Here is a 20,598-nt window from a genome sequence, read left to right as displayed (position 1 = left end):
CAAACATAATGAGCAGGCAGTCATTTCAGTAGAGCCCAGTGATGTCAGATATGGTCTTTTGAAGGTCAGCAGTTGAGATGATCTGCATTATTACAAGTTTAGAAAAGGACTAAAAGTTCTTTGATCTGCATAAAATGTCCTACAAATTATTTTTGGTAACCTTTGCAAATAATTAATTTTAAAATGTAATGTGTTTTGGTGATCTACCTCAAGGAGAGAGAGGTCCATGGTTCAGCAGGAGGATGCAGCCATTATTCCCTGTGTTCTAATTATTTCTAATTATAGATCCACAGTGAAATCTCTTGTTTTCACACAGGCTGTTCAAGCAGATATTTAATAATTTCCTTAAAAGATGGATTTCTGATATACCTATGTATAGACTCATAGAATAGTTGGAGCAGAAAAGGACATTAAAACCTATCTGGTTCCAAGCCCCTGCCATGGGCACTGGATCCTTTCACTGGATCAGGTTGCTCAGAACTCCATCCAGCCTGGTCTTGGGCACTTCCAGGGACCCAGGGGCAGCCACAGCTTCTCTGGGCAGCCTGTGCCAGTCCCTCAGCACCCTCACAGTAGGAATTTCTCCCTGATGTCTAATCCAAACCTGTTCAGTTTGCAGCCATTCTCCCCTATCCTGCCACTCCTCCCCTTTATGAGAAGCCCCTCTTCACCTCTCTTGTAGGTTCCCTTCGGGTCCTGCAGGGCCACAGGGAGGTCCCCTGCTCCTCTCCAGGCTGAACAACCCCAATTCTCAGCCCAATTCTTCAGTGCTCCAGCCCTCTGAGCCCCTCATGGCCTCCCCTGCATTCAGTCCAGCAGGTCTGTGCCCTTTTATTGCTGGGGAGCCCAGGGGTGGATACAGAGCTCCAGCTGGGATCCCCAGAGCAGAGAAGAGGGGCAGGATCCCCTCCTCATCCTCTGCTCACCCTGCTCTGGCTGCAGCCCAGGGCACATTTCTAGGCTGAGAATTGGGGTTGTTCAGCCTGGAGAGGAGCAGGGGACCTCCCTGTGGCCCTGCAGGACCCGAGGGGAACCTACAAGAGAGGTGGAGAGGGGCTTCTCATAAAGGGGAGGAGTGGCAGGATAGGGGAGAATGGCTGCAGACTGAACAGGTTTGGATTTCAGGGAGAAATTCCTACTGTGAGGGTGCTGAGGGACTGGCACAGGCTGCCCAGAGAAGCTGTGGCTGCCCCTGCGTCCTGGAAGTGCCCAAGGCCAGGCTGGATAGAGTTCTGAGCAACCTGATCCAGTGAAAGGATCCAGTGCCCATGGCCATCTCAGGTCCAGCCTCTCACCTACCAGCAATCTGTGTCTGCTTTTTTATACAAATGTTTCCACCTTTAAAGATCAGGCAATGCTATGATTTTTTTTTTTAATCAAGCTTTTTTCCAACCAGCTAGTTCTAAAATTGGGGAATGTTATGATGACAGACACATTTTGAGATTTTTATCTTTTAGCATAACAAGCAGACATGATGCAAAATAGGTTTGGAGCAGAGACTCTGTAACAAACCCAGAAATGAACATGAAATCTTTGAGGATTTCTAGATCTGGAGGAGATACATTTAAATTTCTCCAAAGAGCAAGGAGAAGACCAGTCAAATGGTGATGAAAAAAAAAAAAAAAGGAGAGAAATTGCAAAATGTCTGTATACATTAATAGGAAATAAAACCAGGAAGTATAAAGGGAAGATGTTACAAAAAGAACTAAAAAATAAGGAAGTACATAATTTTGTGAAGAGAGGAAAATATGTTCGAAAAGAACAAAAGAGAAAAATGTCACAGTTGGTGGACTTGATTCCCTCTTAATCAATAAACTGAAATCAGCCTTGCAGCTGACCAGAGGAGAGATTTAGCACAAGTAAAGCTTATCTTAAAGGCAAAACTAAATAACTTTTGTTTCCACTTAATTATGTATATATATATTAAAAAAAAGGAAGGAAAAAAAAAGAAAGGAAAAAAAAAAGATAAAAAAAATTTAAAAGTGGATGCCATGACAGAATTCAGAGCAAGCAGAGGAAGGAGTTATACCAGTATATCAGTGTGTCTAGTTCACACAGCTAAAAGGTTCTGTTTTGGTACTGACACTTATTCCTCAATGCTCTTTGCACCATTTGAGCTCTATCAGTGACATAGATCTATTTTTTCAAAGTTCTAGAATCATATTAAAAAATGACCACATCTAAAAGATCCTCCTACCTATTGATGAGGATGTTCAGACAGGATTCATGTCCTGGTTAGGACATGAGAGTTATTAAGTCATGTGCTTAAAAGCAACTTAAAGCACATGAAAGTTTATTCAAATGCTTGAAGTTAAACTTGTTTAACTTCAGGGGTTGAAGCCTGAACCCCTATGTATTTCTCATCCTCACCTCACTCTGTTTGTGCACACTGCAGAGCACCAGCCACTTTGCTACTGATATTTTAAATATGGATGTGACCCATCGGGTCCTTTGTTGGCCCTGCTCCTTTGTCCTGTGAATTTAGGGGAATAATTTTGATTTGCACTCATGCTAGCCCATACTCTAGAGGAAGGCAGCAAACAAGGGTTGGGCAGGAAATCCCAAAGGCTGCTTCTCAGGGCAGGCAGCAGGAGCCTGTAGCATTCACATTTTCTGAAACATCCCTTGGGCCAGGATCTTCTCCTGGAAGCTGAGAAGCCTCAGAGAAAAAGGAAAACAATAATTATCTCATTTGCTTCTCCTGTGTTTTGCCGCTTTGGAATGTGTTTGGAGATTGTTTACCCACAGGTGATTGTTTCATTGGTTTCATGTGAATTGTTTTGACTCTTTGGCCAATCAGGACCAAGCTGTGTTGGGACTCTGGAGAGTCAGGAGTTTTCATTATCTCTTTAGCATTCTCTAAGTATACTTTCTGTATTCTTTAGTATAGTTTAGTATAGCATTCTTTAATATAGTAGAATATCATAAAATAATAAATTAGCCTTCTGAGAACATGGAGTCAGATCCATCATTCCTTCCTCTGTCTGGCAACCCCACAAATACAATGGAGCCCAGCAGCTCCTTTGGGCAGAGCAGTGCTTGGGAGCCACAGGTCCTGTGTGACACCCTCAGGTGTCATAGCTACACCCAGGCAAGGACAGACCTGCAGTTCCAGTGGCTCTGCAACCCTTCATCTTCTGTGCCTCCCTGAGACCAACAGCAGGTACCCACCTGCATGTGTGATTGCTGAGATTGAAATTTAAATCTGGGCAGTAACTGCAGCCAAGCTCTTGTTAGCAGAGAAAAACAATGATGAAACAGAGCCTTCCCTATTATTCATTGATATTGAATTAAAAAAAATATAAATCAATATCCCTTTTGAGTTGTACTAACCAGCATAAAATAAAAGAATCACATTTCCTGATGAGCATGGTTTGCTGCCCAGAGGCTGATACTCTGAGTAAATCTCGAAGTCCTCTAGTTATTTTCTGAAAGGGTTGATTTATGAACAGTGAACTGCAATGGGCAAAAATTTCATCAGTTTTCATCATTTACTGTACCAATGAGCTTTAAAACGATGCAATTATGCACATTGTAGTAGTTACTCTGTATATACATACAGATGTATAAATGGAAAATGAGATTCTTGTTATCTACAGATAATCTTATAATTCATAAGTATAAAAGATGGTGTGTTGTTTTTTTCTTATCACATGGGGCTTTAAGGTTTAAAATAATTTAATAAAGGTTTCTGATGAAGCTGGAATAGTTGGTGACTCATAGGTCATCAGTGGGTGGCAGGTGAGAGAAGGGAAAGCCTAAAGCAGTTAAGGTTTTAATGAGACTCAAAGCTAGTTTTCAATTCAGAACATTCTTATTATTTTTTCCTGTTATTTTAACCACTACACAATGTTAAATATATTCTCTTTTCTCAACTTTTATTTAGTCTAATTTGTTCTTTCCCTTTTCTCCTGGGTGTTTCTAAAAAACAAGATTCTATCAGAGTTTTAAAAAGTTGAAGGATCAGTAAATACAATTATGTTTTAGCCATAACATCATTCAGTTATGAGTTTTATTTTTTAAGACTCCATAAGTTTTGACTAAAAAAACCTACTAATAAAATATTATAACTTTAGTGCTGCATCTTAACTCATTCAGCATGTATTTATTTACAATTTAACTTGTGAAGAGGAGCCAGAATTTGACAAGCTTCCACAATTTCCCAACTAAATTTGACTGAATGTGTGAACCATTTCATGTGTCAGCTGTGCTGAGATCTCATGACAGGAACCCAGCTTCTGGATGCTGTATGTTAACACACCAGACTGTTCTACCTAAATTCCCCCAGTGCCTGCTCAACTGAACTGCTGAGGCTGATCCTCTCACTGCCATGTAGCTCCTCTCCCTCTCCCTCTCCTCTCCTCTCCATTAAATTTAAGTCAGAGATAAAATTTAGAGATATTTTGTATTTTGACTACATGAACTTCCTTGAACAGCTTCTGGTCTTTACTTTTCACAGGTTTGTGTTCTTCCATGGGGAAGAAAAGCCTGGTTTCATGTATTTTTTTCCCCCCCTCAAAACACACATCACCACTGCACACAGGCAGATTCATTTGCTGCTCATTATAAAACAGAAAGAATGTAGTTCTGGTATGCTCCATTCTTCTTCCACTCCTTTTAGCCTCTCCAGTCTATTCTGTTGTTCTTCACCAAAGACTTCAAGGAGCAAACATGAACTCTCCAAACACAGGAGCAACAGGACTGGAGAACAAATAATTTCTCTGGCTCACAGCTTGCCAAAACCCAAACAACTTCACAGAGCTGTTCATTATCACATAAACAAAGTGACAAGGCAAAAGGAAGTCTGAAGGTCTGTCCTCACACACCTCTGCACCCCTTTTATTTTGGCAAAACAAAGCAGGTGCTGAGGTTGGAGTCTCTGTGGGTCAGCTCTCTGCCTGCCTGTGTGGAAAGACAGGGTTCTCTCCCTCTGCAGATGCACAGGACCGTGAGCTGCCTGAAATCCTCAGCATCTGTCCACCTCTAGAAGAGAGATGGTTTCTTAGAGGTGCTCTCAGTAAGAGAATAAATAGCATTTCTTACTATGATGAAAGAAATAAAGCAATGAACTGCCAGCCCAGCAGCAGCACAGAACACTGCTACTCTCTCTGAAGCTTTTTGAGCAGGACTGACAGCAGAATATGCACAAATTTCTTACTGTGTTCCAAACAACTCCAAAGGGAACACCGTGATCCTGCAGCAAAATGATTTGATACTGAACTCTCCTGCAGCTTTAACTCATCTTCAAGAACCTCCACAGCAGGTTGAATACCAGCCCCAAACTGAACAGAGCTAGAGGATTACTACAACCCACAAGAGTAATCTAATGACTGAATCTAAATCAAATCTTTAGAAAACCCCCTAGGATTTAAAATTATTGGATCATAATTCTTATTCTGAGACTAACAGCCACATGTGGGTTCTGTTCCAGTGGCCACACCATGACTGTGTGCTGTCCTGTTGGGGCATTGAAACAAATAAACCCATTAGATTGTAACCAAAGAGAAGAGTATCCATCCTCCTTGAGCTCCCACATTAGCATCCCTGGTGTCTGAAAGCAAGCATTAACCAGCTTCATGTTTTAAACCCTCTAATGTGAAAGCTGTCCTTGATCTATTAGAATGACCCCAAGGCTCTACCTGCTATCCACATCACTTTAATAATCGCTGTGCACAATATTTCTAAAGACCTTAAGCAGTAGAAAAAGTGATTTTGTGTTTCTTGATTTTATTTTCTTCTTCTGCAGAGCTCACGTTCAATCATTTTAAAGAATATGTTTTCCACATAGCTGCTTCTATGAATGTACAAGTGTCTTATGAAGGAAAAAAACCAAAACTGTCCTTTAACGCAATAAACTAGGGATTGCTTTGACATGGATTTCATTAACCAAACCTACAAAGAATTCAATGACTAATAGTATGGATTTTAAAAAATCTTATTAACCAATGATTTCCTGTTCTTCCTGTCACTGTACTAGGCCAGAAAAGGAAGACAGCATTTTGCTAGGTAGTGTACACAGCAAGACAGAGAGCTCCTTCCCTTTTAAAAAATAAATTATTTAAAATTTTGAAAAGAAGCAAAGGAATTAAACAGGAGAAAAGGATGGGGTCAAGAGTGAAACAAAGCAATTCAGCCTGACAAGTGGCTGTCTTGGCACTTCATGGACTTTCTTTTTCTATGCATGACAGTGGAGAAGCCCATTCAATCACAAAGACTTGCCATGATTTTATGTGAGATTAGAGGAGGCCCTCCAAAAAATATGCATGTTCTTCAATTTCTGGTAGAGAGTGACAAGGAGGCAGTTTTGTATGCAAAGACAACCAATTCGTAGTCCAGCTAAGATCAAAAGCAAAAACCCTACTGAAGAAAAGCAAAACAGCCAACTATAATCTAGAAAGTGGTTTTTGGACAAAACAGATGTAGTTTTATCCCTAAGACTACAGTGATAAAATGAAAAACAACCAGAAAATGTTGCTGTGAAATTATCAGTTGCAGCAAATTTAGGGTTAATTTGTAATAGAAACTAACATTGTTTTAACTTTTAATACCTTTAGTTTGCAAACACAAAATTTCCCGAGAGCCTTTTACTATGAAAGTTGATATAATACTTTCATGGTCTTGTATATAATGATGTACAAACATCAAAAGAAAGACTAATACAAACTGTGAAGGTAATTTTAAAGCATCAATTAATTATATGCCCTCTAGAACTGAATTTTGTTCATTTGTTATAAAGTATCTAGAATCTACGCACATTAATTTTCTCATTATGTTGCCACTGCACTTTTAACTCAACATTATTTTTCTTTTACTAGAAAACACAACTTTTGCCTCTCTCCTTCACCCTTACCCTGTTGTGGTGGTAAACCCCCCACTACCAGCACTCCTGAATTACCTGAATGTGCTTTTACTGGCTGTGGGCTCTGATCTGGGCAATCACAGCTTGGTTTACTTAACTCTGCTTTCCCTCAGATCTGAGCTGAACTCCAGGGAAAGGTCAAGGGGTCTCCCTGGGTCATGGTGAGGAGGTCTCAGCAAAGAGACCCAGCCAGGGCTGCACCCAAGAGGACCCAAAATGGCCCCAAAATGCACGAGCGCTCCCGGGCTCTCTCCCTGGGATCAGTTCTGCTCCATTTGCACCTTGCAGTTCATTGTCCCATTCCAGCTTTAGCCCAGGCACTCCCACCCTGCTTGTTTTTCTCTCTGCAGCCCACGGTGTTTGTGCTCTTGGGCACTTGCTTGAAAAGTTTATTTCAACTTCTCTGGCATGAGAACTTTTGGCGACTCATTTGATATTCGTGGTAGAAAGTTAAAGCACCCTGTAGCCTCTCTGGCCAGGTAATAGTGACTAGTTTTTATTTTGGTGAATAATTTTGTATTTTGTACACTTGCATTACACACTAGGTCTACAAATTCATCAATTTAGCACCTAGGAAAACAGTTCAAACATTGCTATTTTTTGCACAATTTCAGGAAGTGAACAAGGCCATTTTTTACCTCTGTGAAAAATCTTGTTATACTGAGATCTAGGAAATGTACATGAAGAGATGTTTTGAGGCTCAAGAGAAGTGGCAGCAGGAATATTGAATAGTGGAGGAGGAAGAAATATCAGATTTCTGGTGGGTTGGTGAAACCCAAGGGGTTCAAGCTACTTGATCATCACTACAACAATATCCCCAAAATGGATTGCACCAAAATTGCTCTTTTGTGGTAGGACATATAATCCTACACTTCTTCTAGAGAAAGAAACAATCCTGATATTAGTTCCTTTGGAAGAATGTATTGAGTAAATTTAAAAATAAACCTGAATGTCAAGAGCATTTAGGAGGGAAGTGCAGAGTTCTCCCTTCTGCCAAATAAAAGCAGAAGAGAAATGTTCATATTCTAGTAAAGTTTTCTGAATAGCCTCTGTTGTACTTGACAATTTCCTTATTTTTCTTTGGACTTTGTTCAATTTCTAAATTTCTCATTAAAAAAATTATATACTTGTATTGATTTGTAATATCAACTAGGCCAATACAAGACCAAATTTCATTGCAATTTGACTGTAAATGATTCACTGTTTACTGGAGAACAGTGTCCCAGGTTTCATCGTTAAATTCTTAATTGCTTCAAATTTGTGCTGCCTTGAAATAGATTTCTATAAGTTTCAGATTCCTATTGTTTGAGGAGTACCTTCAAAATAATATAATATGGTGCACTGAGCTTAAATCAGCAGCTAAACCCTGAATTTTCTGATTGTTAAAGTCCTCTGCTCAGGTAACATGCATCTGCTGTCTGTTGAACCTTCTGAACAAGTGGAATTAATAGCAACTTAAGTAAGGTATAAAACCATATTTTCTTTTCCTGTTCCTCTTGGGAGATGCCTACAGTGACCTCTAACTTCAGGGAATCTTCATTGTAATCTTATCTTCACACATGAGAGAGGGGAAAGGGGGATTTATCCAAACCAAAATGCTTGCCCCCCACACTCAGATCTTTGCAGCTTTCAGATCCAGACCTGGCATTAAAGACTCAATATTCTGCTGCTCTGCAGCAAGAAGAGAAGGGGGGAAAACATCTCACAACTCTCTGATCTTTTCTCTTGACTTTACTGTGTGGCTCCAAGGTTTAACTGATTGCCATGTAAGAAAGATTCTGCTCGTTGAGAAGAATCCTGAAACAATTGCTCCATCTTCTCTCTTCCCTGGCTGTTTTCTAGCATATTTCTGCCTCCAGTTTTCAGTACAGATGTAACAGCTCCAACTTTTATTACAGGTATAACAGGTCTGGGCAGCAAAGCAGCTACAGGAGTCAAAGTACTATCCCAGGTACTGTCTGGTCCATGTTGGTGTTTTATGATGTCCTAGGAACTCGGGAAGAGTATTTTTTCCCCTTTACTTTGTTTCTGTGCAGAGTATCAGGGGAACAAGTGACCTTAATGAAGTGGCAGAGTCAGATCCTGAGACTGTGTGAATCAGTCTGCAGCTCACAGCAGTGAATGAACCAAGAGAAGGATGCAGTCCTCCGAATTTTATATTGCTTCAGATATTGCTCTACTGATTTCGCTGCTCGTAAAGATAGGAAATTTAATAAAAGAATATTTTAAAAGGGTATTCTAAAGCTAATAGGTACCTTGTGGGCTGCAATCTTTTTCCAGGCTCACTTAGTTCTGTAAAACCACTGCAGAAATCTCAACCTTAGGTTGTTTTTCTTTTCAGCGAGTTTCCTCTTCCCCCTTTCCTAGCCTTCTCACAAAAACAAGTCCAAATTGAGACTTCCAGACTTCCTTCTCATTCCTTCTGATGGAGCTGACTGAGCTGGTGATAAGATTATCACATAGAGCTGGAGCTGCATTTTCTAGTTCTGAATCATACTACTAGGCTTTACAGCAACAATTATAGCCTCTTTCCCTCTCACTAGAAAAAGGATGTGATTTAAACATCTTGAATTTACCCCATTTCCAAGAAATTGACATCACACTGAAGTTTCTACCATAGTAAGTCTCTCCAAGTCTGTTGCCAAAACTTCAGCGTTTGCTTGCACATTTCTCTTAAGCTGGAAATGAATCCTGGGCATGCAGCATCACCTAAAAATGTTTCTGAGGTGTGGGAGGAATTTCAAGATCTGAAAATGAACAAACCATAGAAAATGTCTTGAAGCCAAAATACGATGGTAGAATGACATAGTGACTGCATCATGATTTTTTTTTTTTCTGGTTGGAGCTGCCAGCATTCACTCTTCTAGAGATTTGATTTGTGTTAAATAGACCCAAACCATAAAGCTTCAGTAAAGTTTTATAAAGAATGTAAATGTCTCTTAAGAATTAATTATTCACTTTTTACCTTGAAATAAACCCGATTTTGATACAAAGGACAGGTATAGGAAAATTCTTTCTGTCCTAACTTTCAATAGTCCTAAGAAAATTTATTCTAAATGGTCTACTTTTACTTCTGCTCTTGGCAAGATGGAAATTAGAGTAAAATTGCAAGCTTCATGATTATAGGAGATTAGCTCCAGCCAGCAGTTAGACCCACATCCACTCACTTCCCTCAACTAGAAGAGGGAAAGAAATTGGAAGAGCAAAACAAAGAAAAACTTTTGGGTCTGTTGACCCTCAAATAAGTGAAAAAGGAGTAAAAAACTCAACCCATCATGAGTGACATGAAGGAAATCCCTCACCACATGCTGATAACCAGATAGTCCCTGGGTGAAAATTGGAGATATTGCTGCCGGCTCTTATTGCCCAGCAATAAACAAACCCTGCTGTGCCACCAACACTGCTTTGGTCACTAATCTGAGCCCCAGCACCATCCAGGCTCCTAGAAAGGTAATTAACTATACCCAAGCTAAACCCACCACAATGCTTAAATCACCACAAGGATTGAGGGTGATTTCTTAAATTCTGGCAGTTTTTTTCCTATATTTTCAGAGCATTTGTCTAACAGCAACAAACTACAAAACATTCCTAAAACTAAATTACATTCCTGTAGTGTTTTCCTGTATTTTCAGTGCAGATGTCTAACAACAACAAACTACCAAACCATCTGTGCTTATCTATACCATTTTTGCCCTTCTGAATCATTACCTTTTATCTGTTGACAAAATCACTACACTTGGAAATTGCATATCTGGTATAACTACTGCTCACCTAAGGGCTTCTCATTACAGCCACTCCTTGATGAGCAGAGAGGTGACAATCTCAGCAGCCATTTGTGACACCAGGATGGTTAGGCCAGGCTTGTGCTCCATTGCAGCCACTCCTTGATGAGCAGAAAGGTGACAATCTCAGCAGTCATTTGTGACACCAGGATGGTTAGGCCAGGCTTGTGCTCCATTGCAGCCACTCTTGATGAGCAGAGAGGTGACAATCTCAGCAGCCATTTACAACCTCATGAAGGTTAGGCCAGGCTTGTCCACCAGGACTTGGTGAAGGCCATTCAGGGTGTTCACTCTGAGGTGTCAACCCTGACTCAGTGCAGCTTTTCAGTAGGGCTCATTCCAGAACCACATTAAGTGTTCAGAAGTGTTTCACTTGCAGGTAAAATTTCACCAGGTCTCACCACGAGTTCCTGTAAAATCTTCCTGGCCTAAGTCACAGAATTGGGGAGGCAGGATCTGAGGAAGGGACTTCAGCCACCACCTAGTCCCAAAGGTGGACAGAGACACCTCCTGACAGACCTGGCTGCTCAAGGCTTTGTCCAGCATGGCCCTGAACTCCTCCAGGGATGGGAAAAGCTGCTGCCATGGCTCACCCCTCTCAGAATTTCTTACAGTAAAGAATTCCTTAAGGTAAAGAATTTCTTCTCAATATCTCTAACCTAAATTTCCCCTTTTAATTTTCACCCCTCACTGCTTCCCCTGTCCCTATAGCTTGTGAAAAAGCATCCCTCCCTGTGCTCCCTGCAGAATCCCTTCAGACACTGGAGGGTTGCTACGAGGTCTCCACGCAGTTCTCACTTTAACCTTAATTTTCCTGTATCATTCATTAGCATTCACAGTGTGGTAAGTGTTGTCTACATGCTTCACTTTCCCACTCAAAAGCAGCCTGCCTGTTCAAGCAGCAGAGCTTCAGACAGCAGCATAAATTGCCTGTAAAAAATGTATTTATATATTTGCAAAGAAAAATCTAGACATTTCATGGCTTTGGATTTTGCGAACAAACTAGGAAACATGTAGGTGAAAAATCACCAGTCTGTCACCACACAACATTGGTACTGTATCAGTAGAAACTGACATTAAATCTATTGATTTTAAGACTACTTTTCTGATTTTATTTCCTTAATACTACTTTTGGGTTAATGCAAAAGTACTGTAGGATGGGGAAAGGAAAAGAAAAAGGAAAAAAAAAAGAGAAAAAGAAAGTTAAAAAGACAACTCTTTCAGCCAGCCAGAGTGTCACATTCATATTCTCTGGAAAAATCCTTTTGCTCAGGATTTTTCTCCTGGGAAGCTGAGAAGCCTTAAAGAAAAATGAAAACAAATATTATCTCATTTGCTTCTCCTGTGTTTTGCTCCTTTGGAATGTGTTTGGAGATTGTTTATCCAACAGGTGATTGTTTTATTGGTTTCTGGTGTAAGTTGTTTTGACTCATTGGCCAATCAGTGCCAGGCTGTGTTGAGAATCTGGAGAGAGTCACGAGTTTTCACGATTATCTTTTTTTAGCCTTCTGCCTGCATCCTTTCTGTATTCTTTAGTATAGTGTAGCTTAGTATTCTTTAATATAATATGGTATCATAAAATAATAAATTAGCCTTGTGAAAACACAGAGTCAGATTCATCATTCCTTCCTACCACAAGAGTCCACAAAAATACAGTACCAGAGAGTGCACAGTATCCAAGCACAGGACAAAGTGTCTAAACCCTGGAATAACTGATGGGCACACAATGCCCACCAAGCTGAGGAGAGCAAGGATGCACCAGGACACTGCTCACCTGCAGCTGAAGTGGGGGAAGAACCAAAGCCCTTCCTTGGAGCAATGCTCAGCACTGCATGTCTGTGCTCCTGGGGTGACTTTTACTCCACACATTGCTGTTGGCATAAGTCGGTGGTAAATCATTTTTCACTCTTTTGTGTGAATAGGCAACCATCTGTAAGAACAAAACTGAGCATTTTTGGTTGCTCTCCTCTTTTTTCTTTCCAAGTAATCAAGTTTCTAAATTTCAGGAGAACTTCTTGCTTCAACAAGGGTCTCAGAATTTAGTCATATCCAGACCTCAGGTAAGTTGGGACTTTACATATTGGCTATGGGAGAAATGGATACTTAGCAATACTTACAGGGCTGTGCTGGGCATCTTTTTAATGGAGAGAAAAAAAAAAGTATTTTGTTCCTAAAAGTGAGGCAGTGGTCTTTCAAAATCTCTTCCTGAACTAACACTTAGAAATCTGAGGTGAGAAGTCTCTATACCTGGGTTTCATCACATCCCTCTCAATTTTGGATTTTCTTGCCTCCTTTTCTTCCTCTTGTCTCAGATTTTCTGTCTGCTGGCTATTGTCACATTTTTTGGGCTCAGATCCCCATTGCAGGAGATAAAAACACAAGTGCAACTCAAAGCATTAATTCAGAGTCTGAAAGATTATTGACAGCCCCTAGCTAGCCCTGATGGATTAACACTCAAACTAATATATAAACAGGCACAGAAAAAGATAATAAAACCATGGCCTACAATATAATCTTGTGTTGAAGACTAATAAAGCTTATGTAAGTCCAACAAAAGTTGTGAGCATCTGCAAACATGGAAAACAGAATAATGTAACATAACATAATAAAACATAACATAGCATAACATAACATAACATAATATAACATAGCATAATATAATATAACATGACATAATATATTATAATTATATCTCTATGTAATTTATACTAATTACATACTTATATATATTGATATTTTATATCAATATATATTATATATCTAACTGTTTTTGCATCAACTGCTGATCAACAGCAAAACAAGACAAAATAATGAGGGATGGGAGAGAGTGAAATTTTTGGTTAAAAATGACCTTGCCAAAGCAATCACTTCAAAGATCTCTTTGAACCAAATCATTTAATCATTGATCCTTGTTACCTGAATGGTTTTCTAAACCACTGTCACAAGCTGAGGGGAAGTAGAAGATTATTAGGTGAAAGCAAGTACAAGCAGCTAATAGATGGAGTCTATAAAACTGAAAAGAACCCCAATTTCAGTCAAACCCCTTGCACTGTGGCACTACATTCAGAACACTAACTTCTTGGAGACTATCCTGTCTTCAGAGAAAAGGAATTACAGTAAACAAAAAACAATTATTAAAGTTATTTTTAATAGTTAAACATTAAACACTGCTACACCCTATAAATATTAATATCCAACAAACATTAATTTTCATACAAAATGAAGTCAAGCATCATAAAAAGGATCCATTAAAAAACCGTTAAAAATCTCCTAACTACATTCTTTTGCTAAAAGGGAAATTGTTTTTAAAGATGAAGTTTATGTTTTTCTTCTAATATAGATTTTTTTTTTCTATTAGGAAAAAATAGAGACCTTTTTCATGATTCAGAATAAAATTTAATCAGGCTCTTATACGTTTTTCTCCATCGTTTTCTGAAAGCTCACTATATATTTGTATGTGCAGTATGGCAGGAGAGGGGGAAACTCAAGAGTTCTTTCCCATGATACTTTACCAGACACCCTCTTTCTATATCTTAAAAACTAATTAAAATACCTTGTCCTCTGGGAAAAGGACTAATTGGACTTATCTGCCCTCACTGTGCCATGTCACAAAGTGAAAAATCCACACTAATGATTCCTGAAACACCGATCTGAGATAGGTGGCATTAGATGATTCACAGAAAACAAGCATCTCTGTAGATTAATTACTTTTATTTTGTTCAGATTTGCTGATTTATTTTGAACTAGTGATGGGGTAGTTAATAAATGTCATTCAGTTCATTAAAAAAAAAGTTCTCATTTGCTGTAAATAGTAATCAAATTATTTGTAAGAAAGCAAAAAATGTCCTGCTATAATGCCCTCTGCTTAGTATTAAAAACCACCCCTAGGAGATTAAGGTTTTAAACTAATTTTAAAAGGAATTATGCCAAGGTTCACTTTCCTGATAAATGGAAAACTTGCATTCCTAGCAGAAAATAACAATAATGAAAAACCTCCTAACCTTGATTCTGATGTGCCAGGGGACAGCAGCAAACAGCAGAGATGGGCAGCAGAAACGGGTTCTCACCACTGCCAGCCGAGGACTGAGACAGGAATAGGCAGAAGAATTATTACTCTGGGAATAAATAAATAAATAAAATAAAATAAAATAAAACAATTATAAAATATAATATAGAATAATATAATATAGAACAATAGAGAATAATATAACAGAGAATAATATAATAGAGAATAATATAATATGATAGAGAATAATGTAATGTAATATAATGTAATGCAATGTAATGCAATATAATTAATATAATGTAATGTAATGTAATGTAATAAATATAATATAATATAATATAATATAATATAATATAATATAATATAATATAATATAATATAATATAATATAATATAATATAATATAATATAATATAATATTTACTAATTAATATATAAAATAATAAATAATTATTCCTCTGGGAACCACAGCCCGGCTCAGGCACAGGGCTACACAGGAAGCCATGTGCTTTTGCTGACACAGCATCCAGTGGGTTTGGGGTGAGGAAAAAGAACCCAGGGCACTTTCCTGGCAGGTGGTGTAGCTCAGCAGCAGCAGAGAGCTGGCAGGAATCTCATGTTCCATCTGGACACTGCCTCCCCTTTCCAGCCCTCTGGAACACTGATCACAGAGCTGGGCCTGGCAGGAACTGAGGGCCCAACAGAGCAGAAGTCATGTGGAAAACAGAATCACACTGAGCTAGTCACACTCCTGGGCTTTGATGGTTTTCCTGCAAAAGACAATTCCACAATACACAGCTTTAGAAGCTGAACTGAACTCAGGAATTTTCATTTCTCCTATCCTCACAATCTCACTAATTAAATAATGCAATTATATCCCCACAAACAGTTCTGCTTGAGAGCCTTGAGAGGCTGCCCTAGAACCAAGGCTGGACAGAGCTAAAGAATAAAGTTTATTAAAAAGTATTTAAAGGATGCACCTTGGGCAGTACCCAAACACCCAGCACCTTGGGCTACACCCATGATGAACGAAAATGGACTCTGAGTTTTCACATTTTTTAAGCTTTGGTCCATGCCCATACTGGGGTTAACTGTCCAATTCCAGCTCCAGGTGATGCAGTCCCATCCTCCCAGATTGCTCCCCTCAATTCCCTGTTGTTTGCACTTTTTTGGGCCTGAAGCTGCAATGGTGTCCTTAGTTCTGGGGCTGGAAATCGATTGTTTTGTGTGGCTGAGCTGTGAGGAGAACTTGCTAACACTTTATATGAAATTTAGTGTTCCATACTAAAGCACTACATAACCTGGAAAACAGGAAAGTTAAACTTTAGGCATCACTGCCTTCTCCCTTCTACGAAAACAATTCCTTTAGACCACATGATCCACTAGAAACACGTTTGCTTATATATAGAGCTTAAAAAACTACTACTAATGATAGATTTTTAAAGTTTCCTTAAAATTAAGCTTCATGTGACTAACTTAGGAGAGAGTGACTATCACATAGCAGACTTTGATTGCTCCAGAGTAATCAGGACAGATTAACTTCTCTGTTCAACTCAGAACATTGCCCAAGTTTCATCTAACCCTACTAGAAAGACAGAACCAAGAAAATATTATTTGTGCTTAGTATTTCTTTGTTGTATTGAAGGAGCTACTTATTAAAAAAAAATCCACATTTTGATGACTTTCATCCTCTGCATCATAGTTCTGTCTTGCTGTATGCCCTTCTGCTGGATGCAGACCCTGTGCATCCTGAAGGTTCCCAGTCCCACTAAAGGCATTGCTGGCACCTGGAAAGAGGCGAGCCACAGGACATAATTCAGAGTCAGTCTTAATTAATTTCTTATTTTCTCTTAACCCTCATGGGTCAAACGTGCTTTACTGCAACCAAAAGCCAAGGGAAACCACTTGAACCAAATGACTGACCAAATATTTCTAACTCTTATGACTAAAATAAAAGACTTCCCAAAGCAAGGGACACGTCTCAGTTGCATTAGCATAAGTGAAGAGTAAATTACTTGAGAAAGATCATTCTTGTTTTCCTAAGCAGCCTGAGACTGGACAGAGCAGTGGAATTGTCCCCTCATTTTAAATGCAATAGTGGCTGGAGACACTTTCCTTCAGCCTCAGTATAATGAAATTTCCCACCCTGCTTTAGCTTCCCTTTTGGCATTGAAAAATACACTTATGATTATAATGTTTCCTTTTTCATATACATACAATATTCTAATTTTTAAATACAGAATGACATTAGTAATAATAAGTATTATGAAATATGAATAAACTTATTCTTACCTCTTTGCTCAAGGTTGCCCTCCTACCTTAAATGCTCTAAACATAAAGAGAGCAGTTTAACACAACAATAAAACTAAACAATAATAAAAAATGTGACTACTATTTGATGAAAAATTTACCATAAGGTAAAAGAAAAATAAAGAAGCAAGATTACATTCTTACAGTGGATTTCTATATTGCTGGCTTCATTTAATGAACTGGAAAATAAAAATTTAATCAATTTACTTTAGATCAATGGTCTCAAAGTGTTAAAACACTAAGCTATGTAGTACAAGAAATAAAATAATCCAGTATAAAAGCAATGTACTTGCAGCATAACTTTAATAGCCTTAAGAAAGGAATCTTAATACTGACATTTTATTAGTTATGCTTAACATCTCAGGATTTACAGGTAGCCAGCTTACACAGAACAATTACCAAGTCTAGATATTAAATTAGAAAGAAACAAAAATCTTGTAAAAAGTGAGCACAAGATTAGCAGTATTTGTGTGCTGTCTTTGGGAGGAGTCTCCATAATCTAACCTGCAATATAAATCTCAATTAATGCAAATATGGCACACAGCTTTCCCCCTACTTTTCTAACCTTAGCAGTAACTCATTTAGTTGAATTCTGCTCTTTTGAAATGCTGCCTCTGAGCTGAAAAGTCAACTGGTTCTTTAGGTTCTCTTATATGATTACTCTTTTTATTATTCTTCTGCACTTGAGAGATTTATTTTATCCTAAGCTAGGCTAAAGCATTATGAAGCATAAGTTACAAACTGTGCATTTCATCAAATATAAGAGTCTACCAGCATTCCTAATTCCACCAGTTTTCCTTGCAGGCCCTATTCAATCTCTAGACTATGTGTTTGTACAAAAAGGTTGATTAAATGCTTTTTTAACATATTATTATAGTCTAATTTTTTAATAGAGATACCTATATTTTAAAGTAAATAAACAAAATGAGCTATTGAGAAACATGTTCCTAACTCCTCACCTCCCCCAAGACACTAATCTCAGACTAAACCAAACATGACAAACACCTCCATTTCTCAGGTCTTTATGCCCCCAAGAAGACTTTTAACAGTGTACAAAGGCAAGAAAGGAAACACATTTTGATAGGACTTCCATGCTTTTAGTCCTCAAGGGAAAAAATAAGATTACATACCTAAACAGCAGAATATCTCCCTAGAAGCTCCTCCCTATTTCTTTTACGGATTTACTGGCTGGACGGTGAAGTAAAAATTTATTTATCTTTCAGTTTTTAACCGATAGCCTGGGAAGGGGTGATGCCTTAAGCTGGGGTGGAAACCAAAGGTGTTATAAGAAAACTCCTAAGAGTATGACTCACAACATAAAGGGAATGGGGGATGAGGAAAGAACATGAAGCAAACCCAGGTTCTATAAAAATGCAACTGCTCTCATCTCTTGTTAGCTTCAACAAGAGCTGAGGGGGCTCAGGCCCTAGAGGAGCACCTCAGCTGTCTTTAGGACCTAAAGAACAAAGGAGCACTATAAAAAAGGTAAAACAGAGTAAGAAAAAACAAGAAAATAATTCCTTCTCCACAAAAGCAGTCTTGTTTAAAAAAAACCCACACCCAAACAAACACCACAAGACAGATCTATCAAAATAATTTAACAAGTAAGCATATACTGCAAATTGCTGCTATTTGTCAGCCTCTGGGCATCTTTACACATAATGGCCAAAAAAAAAACTTTTGGGTATTTGTAGATAGACTTGAAAGGTCTCAGAAAAGCTTCAGGATCTTTTTCAGAGTACAAGGATTTTTCTTGGTGTAAATTCATTTGGCTCAATTCCCTGTTGACTGATACCTATATATCATTCACTGAGAAATCAGCTAAGTCCAATTCTCCAGTATTACTGCTGTCTGTGTCAAATGAGCCACTGGACCATCAGACTTGATCTTTTCTATTTTTTGAGACTTAGAGGGCCTACCATGCTTTACAGAGTTCTTCCTTCCTCTGGAGGAATTATCATCTAAGAACAATCAAGTCTCACATTTGACCTATGAAACCACTATCCCAGTATCATGATTCTAAAGATACAAATGTACAACCTCATGATAGATAGCTAGAGCAGTCATTGCTAGCAGATGTGCTTACCAGTGAATTCTGTCAATCGTCTGTGTTCACTTCCTAGACATATAGGAAGGCCAACTCCTTTGTCCTCTCTCATGGAACTTCATTTATGAAAACAAAATATAACTGACAGGATTATCAAGACACAGATTTCAATTAAGCCTTTTTTTTTTTCCCAGGGAAAGCAGAAGTGTGTGTTCATTTGTGACATGTCTTGGTTTTTGCTCATGTACCACACTCTGCTGGTTCATCTCTAAATAAACACAGCAAGGATCGAGCAGCATCTTCAGTTTATTTGTAGGTGTAATTGCAATTGGAGATGGCAGCATTGATATTCAGGGGATAATTCTGGAGAAAAAGGGATACCTTAGAAGCTGTTTTTATGGAAACGTTTCAGTTGTTTCAGATGCCCCAGAACAGCTGAAATACCTGCAAGGAACTCACCTCCAGCAGGGTGTGAGAAGGTATCAGTAACACTCAGGTCAGCAGGACAGGTGTCAGCTTTCTGACACTGGGCATCTTATGGGAGCAAGAGAGGTGACCTCACCTGAACACTGCTGGGGTCAGGCATCTCATGGCTCCTGCTTTCTTATGTTCCATCTGCCAGTGTTCCATTTCAGATGACAGTTCTTTGACTTGGTTTCATTATATATTAATATCTATATATATAAACGTTTATATAGAACTTCTAGACATACATGCACACATACACACAAAGACTTAAAAGCAAAATAAACCCAAAAAACCCTACAGCCTAGCCAAAGCTATCTTTCTCTTGGGTGTATAGCAAGAAATCTCTGCCAAAAAAAATTATATATATATTCAATGTTAGAGTTAATATAACCAAAGGCAAAATTCCAAGAGTTGCATGCTAACACAGTAGTACAGCAGGTTAAAAAAGAGAGAGTACTATATTTGAAATTATTTTCCATGCTATTCCCTGTAAATGCAACACACTGGCCACACTGCAAAGCCATTTGACATTTAGATTACATGAGACAGATAACCTGGAGAATGAAATGACCCTCTGCTGCAGCCTCTGTTTCATGGGGAAGCCATCACTTTGTAGGTGAGACTTCCCAAGAAATACTGCTGCCCTTCTAGAAAGGAGCAAGTGAAAGACATAGATGTTGAGAGTCTGCAAATGCCAATTATCACATCTGCCATGTCAATACACTTCTTTCAGCATCATTTTATCTCAATTTTATTTCACTGTCCTGTGGAAAACAGTAGGGACTATGACTTTTCCAGCAGCAAAACCGGTGTCCTGAGTAGGAAAAGGGGTGGGCTAGAAACAAAGACTTTCATGACCAAGATCACACAAAAGCTGATGAGCAGCGGTAAGTAGGAGCTCAGGGACAAGCTGCATTTTTGCCCATCAGTGCTGCAAGCAACTGAAAACCACAAAAATTGAAATAATGGATTTCATATCGGGTCAACTTTCTCATTTTTTTTTAAACTTAAAACCTTCAGTAGTTCAATAGTTTGGTAATTAAAGGAGTGTTTGGATTACTCCTCCACAGACAGCTTGTCCCTGGTGGAGTAACTGTAATGATACTGAAGTCAAGTATTGCACATT

Source organism: Melospiza georgiana, chromosome 6 (assembly GCF_028018845.1).
Source record: "Melospiza georgiana isolate bMelGeo1 chromosome 6, bMelGeo1.pri, whole genome shotgun sequence".
Taxonomy (NCBI): Eukaryota; Metazoa; Chordata; class Aves; order Passeriformes; family Passerellidae; genus Melospiza; species Melospiza georgiana.
The sequence above is the reverse complement of the archived record's forward strand: the minus strand, read 5'-3'. Positions refer to the sequence as shown.